Here is a 15,176-nt window from a genome sequence, read left to right on the forward strand (position 1 = left end):
GGGTGGGTAGCGAGACGTCAGGTTAACCCCTTAATTACCATACTTGTTAATAACCGCTAAGGTGACTAAGGGGATAGTGGCCAGTAGTTAGTTTTTTTATTTTACTGTTGGTACCCACTGAAGAAGCGGAAGACGAGGAGGATGAGAATGGCCTTCATCCTGGCAGGGGTAAGTAGAACTTTAATTTACTATATGCTGTCTGGTAAATGTTTTGTTTATGTTTAATTTTTTTAATGGGCAAATTAGCTATTATCCAGATATGAATAGGGATTTTGCCCATTACTGTACTGTATGTGTTGGGGGGGAGGGGCAAGGGGGGGTTGTTCAATGTATTGTATTGATGTTTGTATTGTAATGTTTATTGGAGGCAGAGGAGGTGGGTGAAGGCAGTCGTTGTCCCAGGGTGGGTGGTTAGGCCTCTCGGGTGAGTAGTGGGAGGGGTTAACCCTTTAATTATCATAGCGGTTGTCATGGGAGACCAGGACTTATACCAGGGATCAACTCACCAGACATAAACACAAGAGTTTATAAAATTAATTTATTGGAAAAATGTTATCCAAAACTATACAAATAAACAGACACACATACCCAACTGGGGGAAACTGGGGATACCCTGGAGACCTAGTTGCAGGGACCTCCTTGCAGAGATTTCCCCTGTCCTTCTTCCTACACAGTGCCTACAGGGACTGTTTTTCATGCCTAGGACCAGCACTGGAGCTCTGCATCTGCAGCTGGAAATCCAGAACAGTAGCTTGAGCTAACTAGGGGTCTAACTAGGGGTCTTACTAGGGGTCCCCCTCCCTACCTTTTTATACCCTTAACACACAACTTTGAAACATTCAGGGCCAGGTGCTGTCTACGTGCCCAGCCCCTGATTAGTGGGTAGAAATGCAACATAAAAAGAGAAATATAAAAAATGCTACAGGGAAAGGTCACAGGCACTTTTGCAACATTTCTCCTGCAACTAAAATTAACCCCTGGTCCCTGAGGTGCTGGAACCAGGTTTACAATATAGATATACATACATATATAACAATACCAATGTATTATTGACAGTTAGGGGTAATGGCACCCCCTCTGCCCCTAATAAACCAGAGGGACCGCCGCTGTGTTAATCCCTATGGGTCATTAGTCTGGATGCTGTAATCTCACGGCGTGGAAGAGGTTGCCATGCAGAACTAAAGAATAGGTAGTTACATCTGTACAGCAGATGTGAATGAGATAATAGGTTTTCACTATTGAGTAAAGCACACCCCCATGTCCATTTTAAGTAGTTTTATCTTTTGTTATATTAGGTTATTGTTGTTACTTTTGTTTTTATTAGAATTCATTAAAAGTACATTTTTATATAAACTAAATAATTGGGTGGGGTTTATGTACAGAGCGCAGTGAATAGGAACCCTTTCTCCTTTATTTTCTTACATTTTCTTAAATTGTTCCTTGCTAGCACCACCCCTACCTCTCAGACGTGAGCACATACGTGTGCTAGTAGAGCAGGATTTATTACACTCTTAATGGGTTTCTTTTTACCCTTCACATAATCCAAAGCACATGGCTCTCCGAAAAACTATTGACTAAGTGGAATACAGGCATCATGACCTTTTGGGGAAATAGTTACAATCGATGTGATGTATAACTGCTCCTTACGTAGAACATATTTTAATTAGATAACAGGGCTGTGCTAATGTAACTTGACATTGTTTGCTATAATGATTGGCTTTGATTTTGTAAAATGTGTAAATATGAGAAAACCTGTTATAAAATGTGACCCCAAATATATAAATATGTTTTTTTTTAAACAAACTTTATTACTAACTGTATAAGTATCAAAATTAACAAAATTCAGAACTCTTATGGCACCTCTGGTGTTGCCTGTAATGGCGACTTTGCCCTCCATGCTGTCTATCCACGCACGGATACCTGCAGCCTGAGCCGGATTTCGCATGCAGTTTCGAGAAAGCTTGCATGTACCTAAGCGATTTCCAGCCTCATCAGCTGACTACAGGTATACTAGTCCCGCTGCCAACTGTCAACGTGTATGATCAAGAATTCTGGACTGCAAGTGGCCCGGCGCCGGCGCCAGCTGAATGGGAAATTCTATGGTGAGTATTGTTGCCGTATTATTTTCCGTTTTTTTTAATTTTGAAAATATCAATATCGGTGCGATTCAAAAGTCAAGCGATTCTCCTGTAAGCAATATCATTGGCTGAGCGGCTTCTCCAGTACTGTACTGCAGATACTGAACTATTGGTGGAACGCTAGGCGCATGCGCATTGGAACCTTCTTGAAACGCACATGCGTGTCATCACATCGACGGTAGGCGCATGCGCATGTGAACAGGGGACGCCCCCCGAGAAAATTATTGGTGGGACTGACTGGGAACTTCTTTAGGGGACTCACCATTACAGTAAAACTTTTCTTTTTGTTTTTCCTCAGAAAAGAAAACGGCAAATGGAGGGATTTCGATGGATAATATCGCTTTGTGTAACAATGCCTGCACATTGCTGAATCAGATTTTAAAAACCACATACCGGAGTCTACAGTTTAGTGGCCGTTGTTATTGATTAGGATAGAATACCTGAAACAGTATGCTGATGTTTTACGACCGTACAGTATACAATACTTTTTTATATACTGTATACTGTGTAATAAACCCGAAAAAATTAAATGTATGCATTTATTCTACATGTATTACAGTACATACAGTATGTGTCTTCTATACAGTACCAGTACATACTGTACAGTACAGTATGTGTCTTCTATTTTTTTTTAATACTCTTGTGATGTACAGTACTGAGCATGCCTACAGTATACAGTACAGTATGCCTGGACAGTACTGTACAGTATGTTCTAGAAACACTGTATTTTGTTACAGTATAAAAGGAGACAATGGAACAATTTAAAACAAATCAACATTTTCTTTTATTGGTGGAGTAAGTACAAAAACATTTATTTACAAATACTGTACAATGTAAAAACATTTTAAGTGCACAGCAATTCAAAACAGGTGTATGGTTTACTGCTAGTGAAAACATTTATGTACAGAAAGTAAAAACATTTACAGTCAGTCAGTATGGTTTACAGTCACATGTTGTTATTAAAAAAAATTATTTATTCATAAAATATACAAAATGGAACATCTCCTTTATTAAAGAACGGCAAGTCAAAACATTTACAGTGGGATGGTGTGCAAAACAGTCAGTCAGGCCTGCACCACTACAGTTCTCGAGGGCAGCAAACAGGCCCGGTTTTCAGGGTAACCTTTGAAAACCGGGCCTGTTTGCGGCCCTCGGGAACTGGAATTGTGCAGGTCTTGTATACAGTAAATACAAACATTTATTTATTAATACAAGTTAAAACACACAACATCTCCTTTATTTAAGTACAGCAGGTCAAAACATGTACAGTACAGTTCAGCACAACAGTATGGTCTTATCCGTCCCAAGGAACCTTTATATAAAGACTGCCTCTAGATCACGGTATATTGGACTAACCAGCGCCGGGGACTTTTTATTTTTGTTTGTGTGATTTCTGTACCGGATTTGGAAAAGTCTGTTTTATATTGTCCCCTAGGCTGCTAATTCATCACAGTATCATCACACTGATATCACTCTGTTTTCACTTGTATTGCACTAATTTTAGAATTAATCAATTGTATTATATTGCACTATAATCACTAATTAGTGTAGGTCAGCGCTTCCAGAGGGTTAAAATTGTTTGTTTGCCCATATTTTGTTTCCTTAATCCCTCAGCAGCAGACCACACATCCAATGGCACTTTTCACTAATAGAGCACTGAGAGGGCAAAACTTAGCTGGTTTTTTCAATGATACGAATGACCTTATGGAGACAGATAAGGACAGTTTGGACACTCAGTTCTCTAAATTAGAAAAATTGTTAACACAAGAGATGAGGCAGATCTGGGAGACCTTTACTCTCAAACAATACCTTGAGAATAAAAGGATCCCCAGAGGACTTAGAGTCCTGAAACCGCCTACATCAGATTATGATGATGAAGAATTCCTAAAAGAATGGAATTGTATATTAGATACATGTTCAGTCAATCTCATGTTACATCTAATTAAGCATAGGGCAGTCACACTGGAGGCTCTGGATAGGCAAATAAATTCAATTAAAGAACAATTGGAACCCTTCATAGAGCAACCAGAGTATAAAAGCCTAGAAGAGAAAACATCTCTAAGAATTGATAAAATAGAAAAGGAGGTGAAATTGACCAAACATAAAAAATTTATTCGAGACAAAAAAGACTACGATGACAATAAACAGAGAAATTGGAAAACTGAAAAAATTATAACTATTGTTGAAGTAGAAGCAAGCGGGCATGAGGCAGCTCAATCTTCTGGCACCCCTAGAGATAGAATAGACTCCACAAGGAGTGAGAGGTTGGATAGTACAACACTAGAAAAAAAAGGAGAATTGCACAAACATGAGAATAAGCCCATTTCCAACACGGGTAAGGGTAAAAAGAAATCTAATAAACAAGAACTGGGAGAACAACGAGAGAATAGGAACCACTCAGATGATCAAAACACCATGGAACATTACTATAGGGATAGATCCCCGGTGGATAGATCATATGGGGGTCATCATTATCGTGATAGGTCACCCTTCGAAAGACCCAATAGAGGCAATCATGGGAACAGTAACTCCAATCACAATTCTTTTTTAGAACAGCGCCAAGGCCGAGCACCAATGCAGGAGCAATGGAGAGGCACCAGGGCCAAAGCAGACAGACAGGAGCCATTAAGAGTAGAAAAGAAAAGGTCGAGATTGGAAGAGTCCGAGGGAAAAGAGGAGGTACAAGGAAGAGAAAGAGAAAGAAGAAGGTTAGACCAAGGGAGAGATTGGTAAAGAGCAATGTGTTCAATATTAGCGACACAGCCCTCAAAAAAGTTGAGGTCGATGTGCTCTCTCGGGGTTTAAACTTTGCACCTGTGAGTGGACCCAACATGTTTAACATCTTTGTTGATGTCCACAGATATTTGAGGAAAATTTCACTTAAAAAATATACTATCTCAAGGATGCAGTGAGTAGATCGGTTATACTGCCCAGTGTGAATCCATCGGGTATATTGCCCAGTATGAATCAATTGGTTGCCAAACCCCCCCTTACACCATTCAAAAAACCGTCCACTTTCTATCCGAAAGGAATGAAGGGCAATTTTGTGGACACCTTTGCTGAAATGGTGATTTCAGATCTAGAAGCTGCTAGTATTGATTTTAAGTGCCGCAAACAAAATTTAAGTAAGGAAGAGAAAGCAGCGGTTAAATCACTAGAGGCTAATTCACAGATAGTAATCAAAGCGGCAGACAAAGGGGGAGGAGTGGTAGTTATGAATGCCTCGTACTACAAAGAAGAGTCACTTAGAATTCTGGGGGACAGTGCCACCTACTTAGAATTAGATTCCAACCCAACTAAGCCTTTTAGAGAAGAATTGGCGGCTCTTATGGATCAGGGTCTTCAAGATGGGATAATCACAACTAGGGAAATGGAATTTCTCACCATAGAACAACCTAGAATCCCTGTTTTCTATTTTATCCCGAAGATCCATAAGAGCCTTACCAGACCCCCTGGCCACCCTATTATATCTGGGATCCGTTCCCTCACCTCCAACCTCTCCCAATTCTTAGACCATCTTCTTCAAAAGTACGTAGTACAAGTTCCATCATATATAAGAGATACTTCACAGGTACTGAATCTTGTACAAGATCTAGTCTGGAGGGATGATTACTGTTGGGTGACCTGTGACGTTGTATCGTTGTACACGGTCATTGATCACCAGATGGGACTGGATGCAATTAGAAGGGTTCTAGAGCAAGATGTTGGAGTAGATGACAAATTAAGACAGTTCATTCTGGACGGGATCAGATTTATTCTGACACACAATTTCTTCAGTCATGACCACAAGTTTTTCCTCCAGACATGCGGCACTGCCATGGGTACCAGGTTTGCACCAAGTTACGCTAACTTGTTCATGTCCATATGGGAGGAGGACCATATAAAGTCCTCCAACCCATTTGATGCAAACCTGGTGCTCTGGAAGAGATACATCGATGATGTGCTGTGTGTCTGGAGGGGGTCTTTAGATGAACTAGAACAGTTTAAGCTGTATCTTAATACCAACACGCGAAATCTGAAATTCACATTCAGCCAGAGTAGAACGGACATAAATTTTCTCGACCTGTCCCTCTATGTAGTGAATGGCATAATTCACACCAAAACATTCCATAAAGAGGTAGATGCCAACACTTATCTATTGGCATCAAGCCACCATCACCCCAATTGGTTGAGAAACATCCCCAAGGGCCAGGCGCTTAGAATCAGGAGGAACTGTTCAGAGAATTCTGTTTATCAGCAACAGGTCAGAGAATTGAAAAGAAGGTTTATTGAGCGAGAATATAAAAACCAAGATCTAGATCTCGCCATCTCAGAGGTCAATAAGATCGATAGAGCATCCTTACTATGCCAAAAGGAGCAGACACCTGAAAAAAGACAGGCCCAGTTTCCATTCTTCATTACCCAATATAGTGGTATAGCTCCGACCATATCCAAGACACTGAACAAACATTGGAATATTCTCCAAAGAGATCCGATCTTAAAAACCATCCTTCCCAAAAAACCAAAAATTGTCTTTAAAAGGGCTAGGAATCTAAAATCCTCTTTGTCTCCTAGTTGCCCGATAGATGGTCTGAGAGATCGCCATGTAACATGGTTAAATGATCTCAAAGGTTATTACACATGTACCAACTGCATTGGATGTAAACACAGTAAAAAAACCAAAACATTCAAATCCAATGTGACAGGGACAAGCTTTAACATAAAAACCTTTATTAATTGCAGAACCAGCTTTTGTGTGTATCTACTGGAGTGTCCATGCGGCCTGCAATATGTGGGCCGCACCGGGAGACCCCTCAAACGATGGTTCGCAGAACACGTTTATAACATCAGGAGGGGTCTGGAGACACATAGTGTTTCTAACCATTTCAAGAAGCACCATGGCCAGAATCCAGATGGCCTCATGTGTGTAGGAATTGACAACCCCAAAAGTAGTTGGCGTGGGGGGGACAGGTTGAACACTGTTTCCAAGCGGGAGAGTTATTGGATTTATGTGCTTAAAACTCTGTCCCCCTTAGGCTTAAATATAGAGTTCGATCTTGCAGCCTTTCTGAAGGATTCTTGAATGTGTGCCCTTACACTATGTATAATACTGTTTTGAGTTGTATCTGTTAATGTTATATCCATAGTACCAATTTCTCTGTAGTCTAGTCATTTTAAATGTGATCACATATAAGTGTATAAGCAGGTCCATATACAAATGGATTACAATGCTAACCTTGCGACTTTCATTTGATTTCTAACCAATTTTTAACCAATTTTTATTTCCACATTTTTACTTTTTTATATGTAAATGGTGCTTATCAGAAGGTGCAGATTGTGTCATGGCCATGACCCCGTTCACGTTCTCAAATGCAATGTTGATTCGCCAAGCCACATCCTAATCCCTAGCACCGCCCCAATTAGGAGGTTCTCTCCAATCGGGCTATGTATTTAAATGAACCACCAACTAAGCTCCACCATCCCCTGACGAAGTGACCACGAGTCACGAAACGCGTAGGGAGGAGGAGCTTAGTTCTGTGAGCCGTCCAGGCACCCGTAGTTCCAGACGCGAGGAGAGTTTCCTGCATCACTGACGTCACACGCATGCCGATAGCGGGTCTGCGGTCAGTGATCCTCTCCGTCGCGCCACGTGGAGCTTCCAAGTTGCGGACGGCATCCGTGAGTGTCCCATCATACCCCCTGACAATGTGAGTGTGGGTTTTTATGTTTTTAATAATCTATTAAAAGTTGTTTCGTTCTACACCATATCTGTGTCCAATCCCTATTTTCATATTCGTGGGGGTGCTGCACCGGTTTCACCACCGCTACCACCACTGACTGAGAAGCACTCCGTTAAGCCATTCCACGAGGGGTCCGTGAGAAGAGCCGAGGAGAAGGGGAGCCATCACAGATTCTCTCCACTGCACGTGCAGGCGCTGCCTATGTGAGTAATATTCTTCTCATCGTAAGATAGGGATTGATTGTCCAACTACGCTGCGCAATCAGGTGTCCCTTGTCATCTGTTATTTCAGAAGCAGCCAAACATCCCTGACAAGAACATCCTCCCATCCGGAACATTATCCCTATAAGCCCTTATCCGTCCCAAGGAACCTTTATATAAAGACTGCCTCTAGATCACGGTATATTGGACTAACCAGCGCCGGGGACTTTTTATTTTTGTTTGTGTGATTTCTGTACCGGATTTGGAAAAGTCTGTTTTATATTGTCCCCTAGGCTGCTAATTCATCACAATATCATCACACTGATATCACTCTGTTTTCACTTGTATTGCACTAATTTTAGAATTAATCAATTGTATTATATTGCACTATAATCACTAATTAGTGTAGGTCAGCGCTTCCAGAGGGTTAAAATTGTTTGTTTGCCCATGGTCTTACCTGTGATTAAAAAAAAATCTTTATTCATAAAATATACAAAACGCAACATCTCCTTTATTAAAGAACGGCAAGTCAAAACATTTACAGTGGGATGGTGTGCAGAGCAGTCAGTCAGGCCTGCACAACTCCAGTCCTTGAGGGCCGCAAACAGGCCCGGTTTTCAGGACAACCTTGAAAACCGGGCTTGTTTGGGGCCCTCGGGGACTGGATCAAAACATTTACCAAACATTTTCAACAGTTGAACACTCACTCAAATGCATACCCCACCAGATTGTCCTTCCATGGCCGATGCCTTGCATGGCGCAAAACGCCATTAATGCAGTCTCGAACGCATTTCATTACAGGATCTGTAATTGAAATAAAGCGCCGCAATTCATCCAGAATGGTCTTTCTTAAATTGTCAGGAAGCGCCTTTTTTAGGCGATTTCCTTCATAGTTCACTTTGAAGGCCCAGTCGCAGTACATCCAGTAGGACACATGGAGCTTAAAAATTAACAAGGCATACTTGTGGGGTGCACCAGCAGTCATCACCCTATACTTCTCCCTGTGTGCCGGTGGCATATCGCGCAGGATGATGTCGGGCACCGTATCGATGCGAGCGAATGTAGGTCTTCTGTGAGCGGGTGTGCTTGTGGCGGCGAGCGAGGGTAGGTTGTCTGGGAGGAAGCTTTCCTTCTGTCTTGGTCGCCGTGTTGTCTCCTGGCGTGGTCTTGACGGGGTTGTCATGTCCTCCACAACGGCATACATGTACACAAAATCTTCTGGTGGAGGGGGTGCGCTTGGTGATGGAAGGTGGTCGATGCTCCCATTCATCACATCCATGCCACCCTCCTGGTCCGGCGTCGGGGAAACAGGGGCATGAACACCGAGCAAATGATGTATCCCCACTATGTCAGCCTCCATCTTCTCCATCCGTCGATCCATTCGTTGATCCATATCTAGCATTGTCTCCAGAAGCAGATCTATCTTTGTCAGCATAATAGAGTCCCCGGGGATATCCACACTTATCCCATTCAGCATCCGGTCTAACGAGCGGCTTCTTGTGCATAGCGCGTGGACATCTGGGTGGATGGGAGCTACGGAGGATGAGATGGGGGTTCGATGGAGAGAAGCGGCAGCGTCGTCGAAGAAGGGTGGAGGAGGTGACCTGTGGATATCCGGGAGAGGAGAAGCGGCAGCGTCGGCTAAGCGCAAAGGAGAAAGTGACCCGTGGATTTCAGAGGCACCAGCGGCAGCGTCGTCGAAAAGAACTGGCGAAGATGGCCTGTGGGTTTCCGGGAGGGCGGCGGCAGTGTCGAGGACGAGTAGTGGAGAAGACGGGCTGAAGATTTCCGGGACAGCGGCGGCAGAGTCGTCGAAGAGTATGGGAGGAAGTGGTCTGCGGGTTCGATGGGTTGGCTGCCATTTGTTTTGTGTGGAATGTACATCACCGTATTTCTTCTTGACATAATAAGGCTGACGTCTATTAAAACCATTAGCCTTTGGGGTCAGCAGAAGGTTTTCTTTATTGGCCTTAGCCTGTCGCTTTTGCCTTGGCGTGGAAATGGCAACCGCCTTTCACTTTATCTGCATGACAGGCACGGCAGAGGTGAGTGGGTTCTTGCGTCCATAGAACCGGGGATGCTCCATGGAAGCAGGTGGCATAATGCAGTATCTGGACAAGGGAAAGTTCAGATAAAGATCATCGAATGGTGGGCTATGCAAAGTGTGTAACCTTTTATGCATGGCGGCGCGGTACAGGTGTTGAAAGTGGGCGTACTCTAATGTGAGTCATTACCGTATAAATACACCATCCATTTTGTGGATTCACTGCACATTGAATACACATCGACTAAACATCGAATATACATTCTTGTGTTTGTATTTCTTTCTACTCGCAGCAATGCCTGTTAAAAAGATTTCCAAGGAGCTCAGCATGTGAATTAAGGACATGTACACGAGCGGACACCGAATTGCTGCTATCCAACGCTGGTTAGCTACTTCTGGCATCGTTGTGCCAGCAACCACCGTGAGCTATCATGCACACGGAAAAAACAGAGACCGCAAAAGGGCACCAAGGGTAACTAACGCGTAAGTATATTTATACAACTTAAAAATAAAATTAATTTTAATTTAAATCTTTTTACGTCTTTAACAGTAGTCACAGTATACAGTAGTTCCAGTATAGACTAGTTTGACAGTACTATACAGCACACAATGCCATAATACAGTACGCACATAACTGCACTAATATTTTGTTTTCTTGTCTTTTCAGGAAAAAAGGATGCACTGGGGGAGAGGGGGGGTGTTGTGTACGGTCTAATTTGTTTGTACAGTCAAGTGTACAGTATATAAACAGCAGTAATGATGTACACAGAACCTCTCCTCTCTCAATCAACTACTGTACTGTACACAGAATGAGGAAGAAGATAAAGACGGAAAAAATTATATTACTATATATATTATAAATTATATATTATTAAATAATATTATTATAAATGTGCATTATTCATGTTTATCCATGTTTTATAAATGTTTTATAAATGTTTATCCAATTTCAATCTGCCAGAATAACTTAATAAAGACTGCATTCATGATTATTTTTATATTTGTATTTTTTGGTTCCTGATAAAATTATATATATATTTATTTACATTCCTGCTAATCATAATAATTGACAACCCCCCCACACCTACAGTACACCAAAGAAAAAGAATGAATGACAAAACAACATGAATCAGTTAATGTTTTTTTTTAACTCTCAATTCTCACAATGCTGTGCAAATCAGATTTACATTTCAAATTCGAGAAGGGATTTCCAAAGCGTTACCGTAAACAAAGCCTCAAAGGGTTGGGGGGGGGGGGGGAGTTGGGTGAGTCATGCGCAGTAATCAGCTAGCTCCCATCTCAAAGAGGATTACATGCAGGCACAGTGAGGTGATTGACGCTCGGCTAGGGACGATTTAAAAACACAATGACTAGCTTCAGAAAATTAATGACTCTGTGGAGGGGGGTGTTGGGTGAGTCATGCGCAGTAATCAGCTAGCTCCCATCTCAAAGATGGAGGAGATGACTGATGCTCGGCTATGGACAGATTAAGAACACAATGTCAAGCTTCAGAAAATCAATGACTCTGTGGAGTTTCAAATCCTTGAGCGAGCCTTACGTGTGTTCGTGGGGGTGGGGGAGGCTACAGGGTACAGCTGCATGAAGTTCAAAGATAATGACATACTTTAATTTCAAAAGGCAGTTCATCATAATAATATGACCCCTACACCCCCCAATATAGTACGTAAAAAGCACACAAATCAACCATGTGCAGTCAAACGCATAGGGTCGCAGTCAAAAGCTACAGCACAGATTGAATATCGTAATACAGTATCAAGATGGTTTTTGCAGGCTTGTGGAGAAAAAAAAAATTAGAATAAAAAAAATGTTTTTTTTTTTTTTTGGTCACTCACTCAAGCAAGCAGTGGTGGGCGAAGTTACAGGCGCATGCGCAGTAATCACCTGCTGTCAAGCAGGAATGTGATTGAAACCAGACACACGTTCAAAGGAATGGTGTGGGAGAGATGTACTGCAATGTAGAGAAGATAAGAAGTTGAAATACCCTGCAGTGCAGTTAATTATCCTGAGCGAGGGGAGAGCGCTGTATATGCCGAAATGTGACACTGTTACAGTACTGTACACGCCTATGCGCTTCAACAATTTTCAAATGAGACATACTGTACAGTACAGCACTGCAAATGCATGTATACTTTAAATATGCAAATTTACAATTACTGCACGTGCACACACAGACTGTGTACTGACGTAGGTTGAACCGCGAAGGTATTCGACTTCCAAGACAACAGCTCGCAAACGCCCCCCTGAGTTTTTACACGGCATTGCAGTATTGCAGACAGCGAGAATAAAAGGCTAATATCACGAGCACTAAAATAACACAAAAAAAAAACGCACCTTACCGAGATTATCTGAGAGCCGCGGATCTAGCCGATTTAGACTCAGGGCGGCCGCCACTGTATCTGTGCAGTGGATCTTTTCTGCAAAAATCTCAGATGCTTACGCTTGCTAATTTATACTTCTCCCTTTTCTCCCATCAGGCTTAACTTTTGAGTCAGGTAAGACCTCATGGAGTGATATTTTGTAGAAGACGGCGCTCCCTCTTCCATCTTGCGGTGTGTGATTGCCTGTGACGCCACCCTGTTTGAGACAGTGAAGTACTTGCGCGATGTGGATATTGCGAGTGACAACGGAGCCAAATACGATTAATCGCGGCTTTGTTTACAATCTGAGAGGCAATCCCTTCGGATGGATGACGTGTCGGGAGGTGGATGCCCTGCTGTGATGACGCTCCCTATTTCGTGGACACGCTTTAGGCTGCGGTCCCAGTACAGCCTGGGCACACGGCGCGGCGTGCACAGTGCGTGTAAGCACCGCCCCTCAATGGGGCTGGGCCCACTACACACCGTCACGCAGAAGGTGCAGCCATGCCGTGCGGCAGGATTTTTCACAACTCAATAAAATTGAGTTTACTCCTAGCGACGGAGGCGTGGCCATGCCCCCACCGGCGGTTCACCCAATGAGGGCGAACCAGCCACGTGACGTAATGGCCACACCCACACAAATCCCCGACCACGCCCCCTCCCGTCGCAAGATTCTCCACACAGACCGCAGATCGCGGTTAGCGCTGTGACACGCACCGCCCCCCCCGTCGGGCGCGCGTCACAGACATTACTGGGACCGCAGCCTTAGCCTTTACCAACTCATTAGATATTCTCAACAATTGCCTGTCTTCTCGCGAGACCTTAAGCACAGTATAATGTTTGGGCTCCTCTGATTGGAGGAACACCCGACATCAACCAATAGCAGTCATGCTTACATGTTGTGCATGTTATACCACCCTCTCACTATGGAGTGAGAAATTGTAGGTTTTGAATCAGCTGTGTATTCCCTCTGCTCGCAACCCCATTGGACTACACAAATTGTTTACGTCCATTTAACCCTCATTTCGACGTTATTTTATTAAGCCCTCAGAAGAAGCAAAGGGTGCGAAACGCTGTGTCGGGGTTGTTCTTGTGTGTACTCCCCTATGATCCCCTTCATCTGATGTGAACTTTTGCTGCAACTATACTACAGATTTTCAACCATTCATGCCATCCTTAGGATCCAACAACAAGGACAGACCTTAATGATTATTTGCAAGTATATACAGCGCTTACCTGTCTCAAACAGTGGTGACTTCATATGTATTTACTTGTCTTTTTTTGGTGTCCTAGGTGGTATTGTATTGGCAATCAATATAATTAGCAACTATTAGTCCACAGAATACAGCTTTTCATTTTGACTGACCGGTCTTTTTCACATACCCTCTCACTTTTTCCTCCTGGGTAGCAATATTCTGATCTTACAATTTATAGATTCAGGAGTATAGTATTGCTCTTTCATGTCATGTATTTTCCATAGCTGTAGGGATCCTATTGGTACTGTTTTAATTTTGTATCTTTTTTGTGTAATCCATGTCTTTGAATAAACAAATTTTCTTCATTATTATTTTTGCTTGAGTGCTTTAGGTGGGACACTTTTTTCTATCTCTTTTTTTAGTATTCATATCTATATATCTATATCCAATAAAGAATATCACTTGTGAGCATTTTCACATGTGTTAGACGGGTCTGCAGCCCTGACTTTCAACCATTATTACCTAGCATACTTATCTTTGCATACAGATAATACATAAATTATTTACCTAGAAACTGTTCCACTGTGGAACACTTTGAGATCAGTTCATCAGAACTTACTCAAAGATTTCTTACTAGAGGACACAATCCCAGAATTATACAAGAGGCATATCTAAATGCACGAGACAGACCAAGAGAGGACTTGATCTGCTCAGATCCTTCTAGTTTCTCCAATAACAGTAAAAAAATATGGAGGATACGATCGCAACGCAACTATCAAGAGTCGTGACCTGCCTCTTTTCACCACACAGTTCAGCAGTCAAGCTACCATTATTCAATCCATTGTTAGAAAACATTGGAATATTTTAAATATCGATCCCTTGTTAAGGGATATCATTTCTTTTGATCCAAAATTTGTATTTAAAAAAATCACATACACTAGGTAACATTATATCACCAAGCGTACCAAAAAGTATCAAAGATCGAAATTAACGAGATTTATTCCCTGGTTTGCTTGGATGCTTTCTTTGTGGCAAATGTAAGGTGTGTAAATATGTACAAAAAATCTAACAGTTTACAAATAAGGAAGCGACAAAAAAGTATAATATAATGTCTTTTATTACATGCAACACTGACCATGTCATTTATATGCTTTCCTGTGGCTGCAACAAAAGGTATATTGGATTGACAACCAGGTCATTTAAAATTAGAATGCTTGAACACATGAGATCTATTACAAATAGAGACCTTACACATCCACTGTCTAAACACTTTAGTCAATGGCAACAAGGCAGTTGAACTAACTTTAGATTTGTAGCTATAGAACACATAATGCCCCACATGCGAGGGGAGATAGGTCCAACGCTCTATATAAAAGAGAAGCATTGGGGATATTTATTATGGGCACGCTGATACTCAAAGGGTTAAATACAGAATGGGACCTAAGGTTTTTCTTGTAGTCCCATGATGTATTTACTAGGTATATACTTTTTTGTATATTG

The sequence above is a fragment of the Ascaphus truei genome, chromosome 8 (genome assembly GCF_040206685.1).
Source record: "Ascaphus truei isolate aAscTru1 chromosome 8, aAscTru1.hap1, whole genome shotgun sequence".
In the NCBI taxonomy this organism is placed as follows: Eukaryota; Metazoa; Chordata; class Amphibia; order Anura; family Ascaphidae; genus Ascaphus; species Ascaphus truei.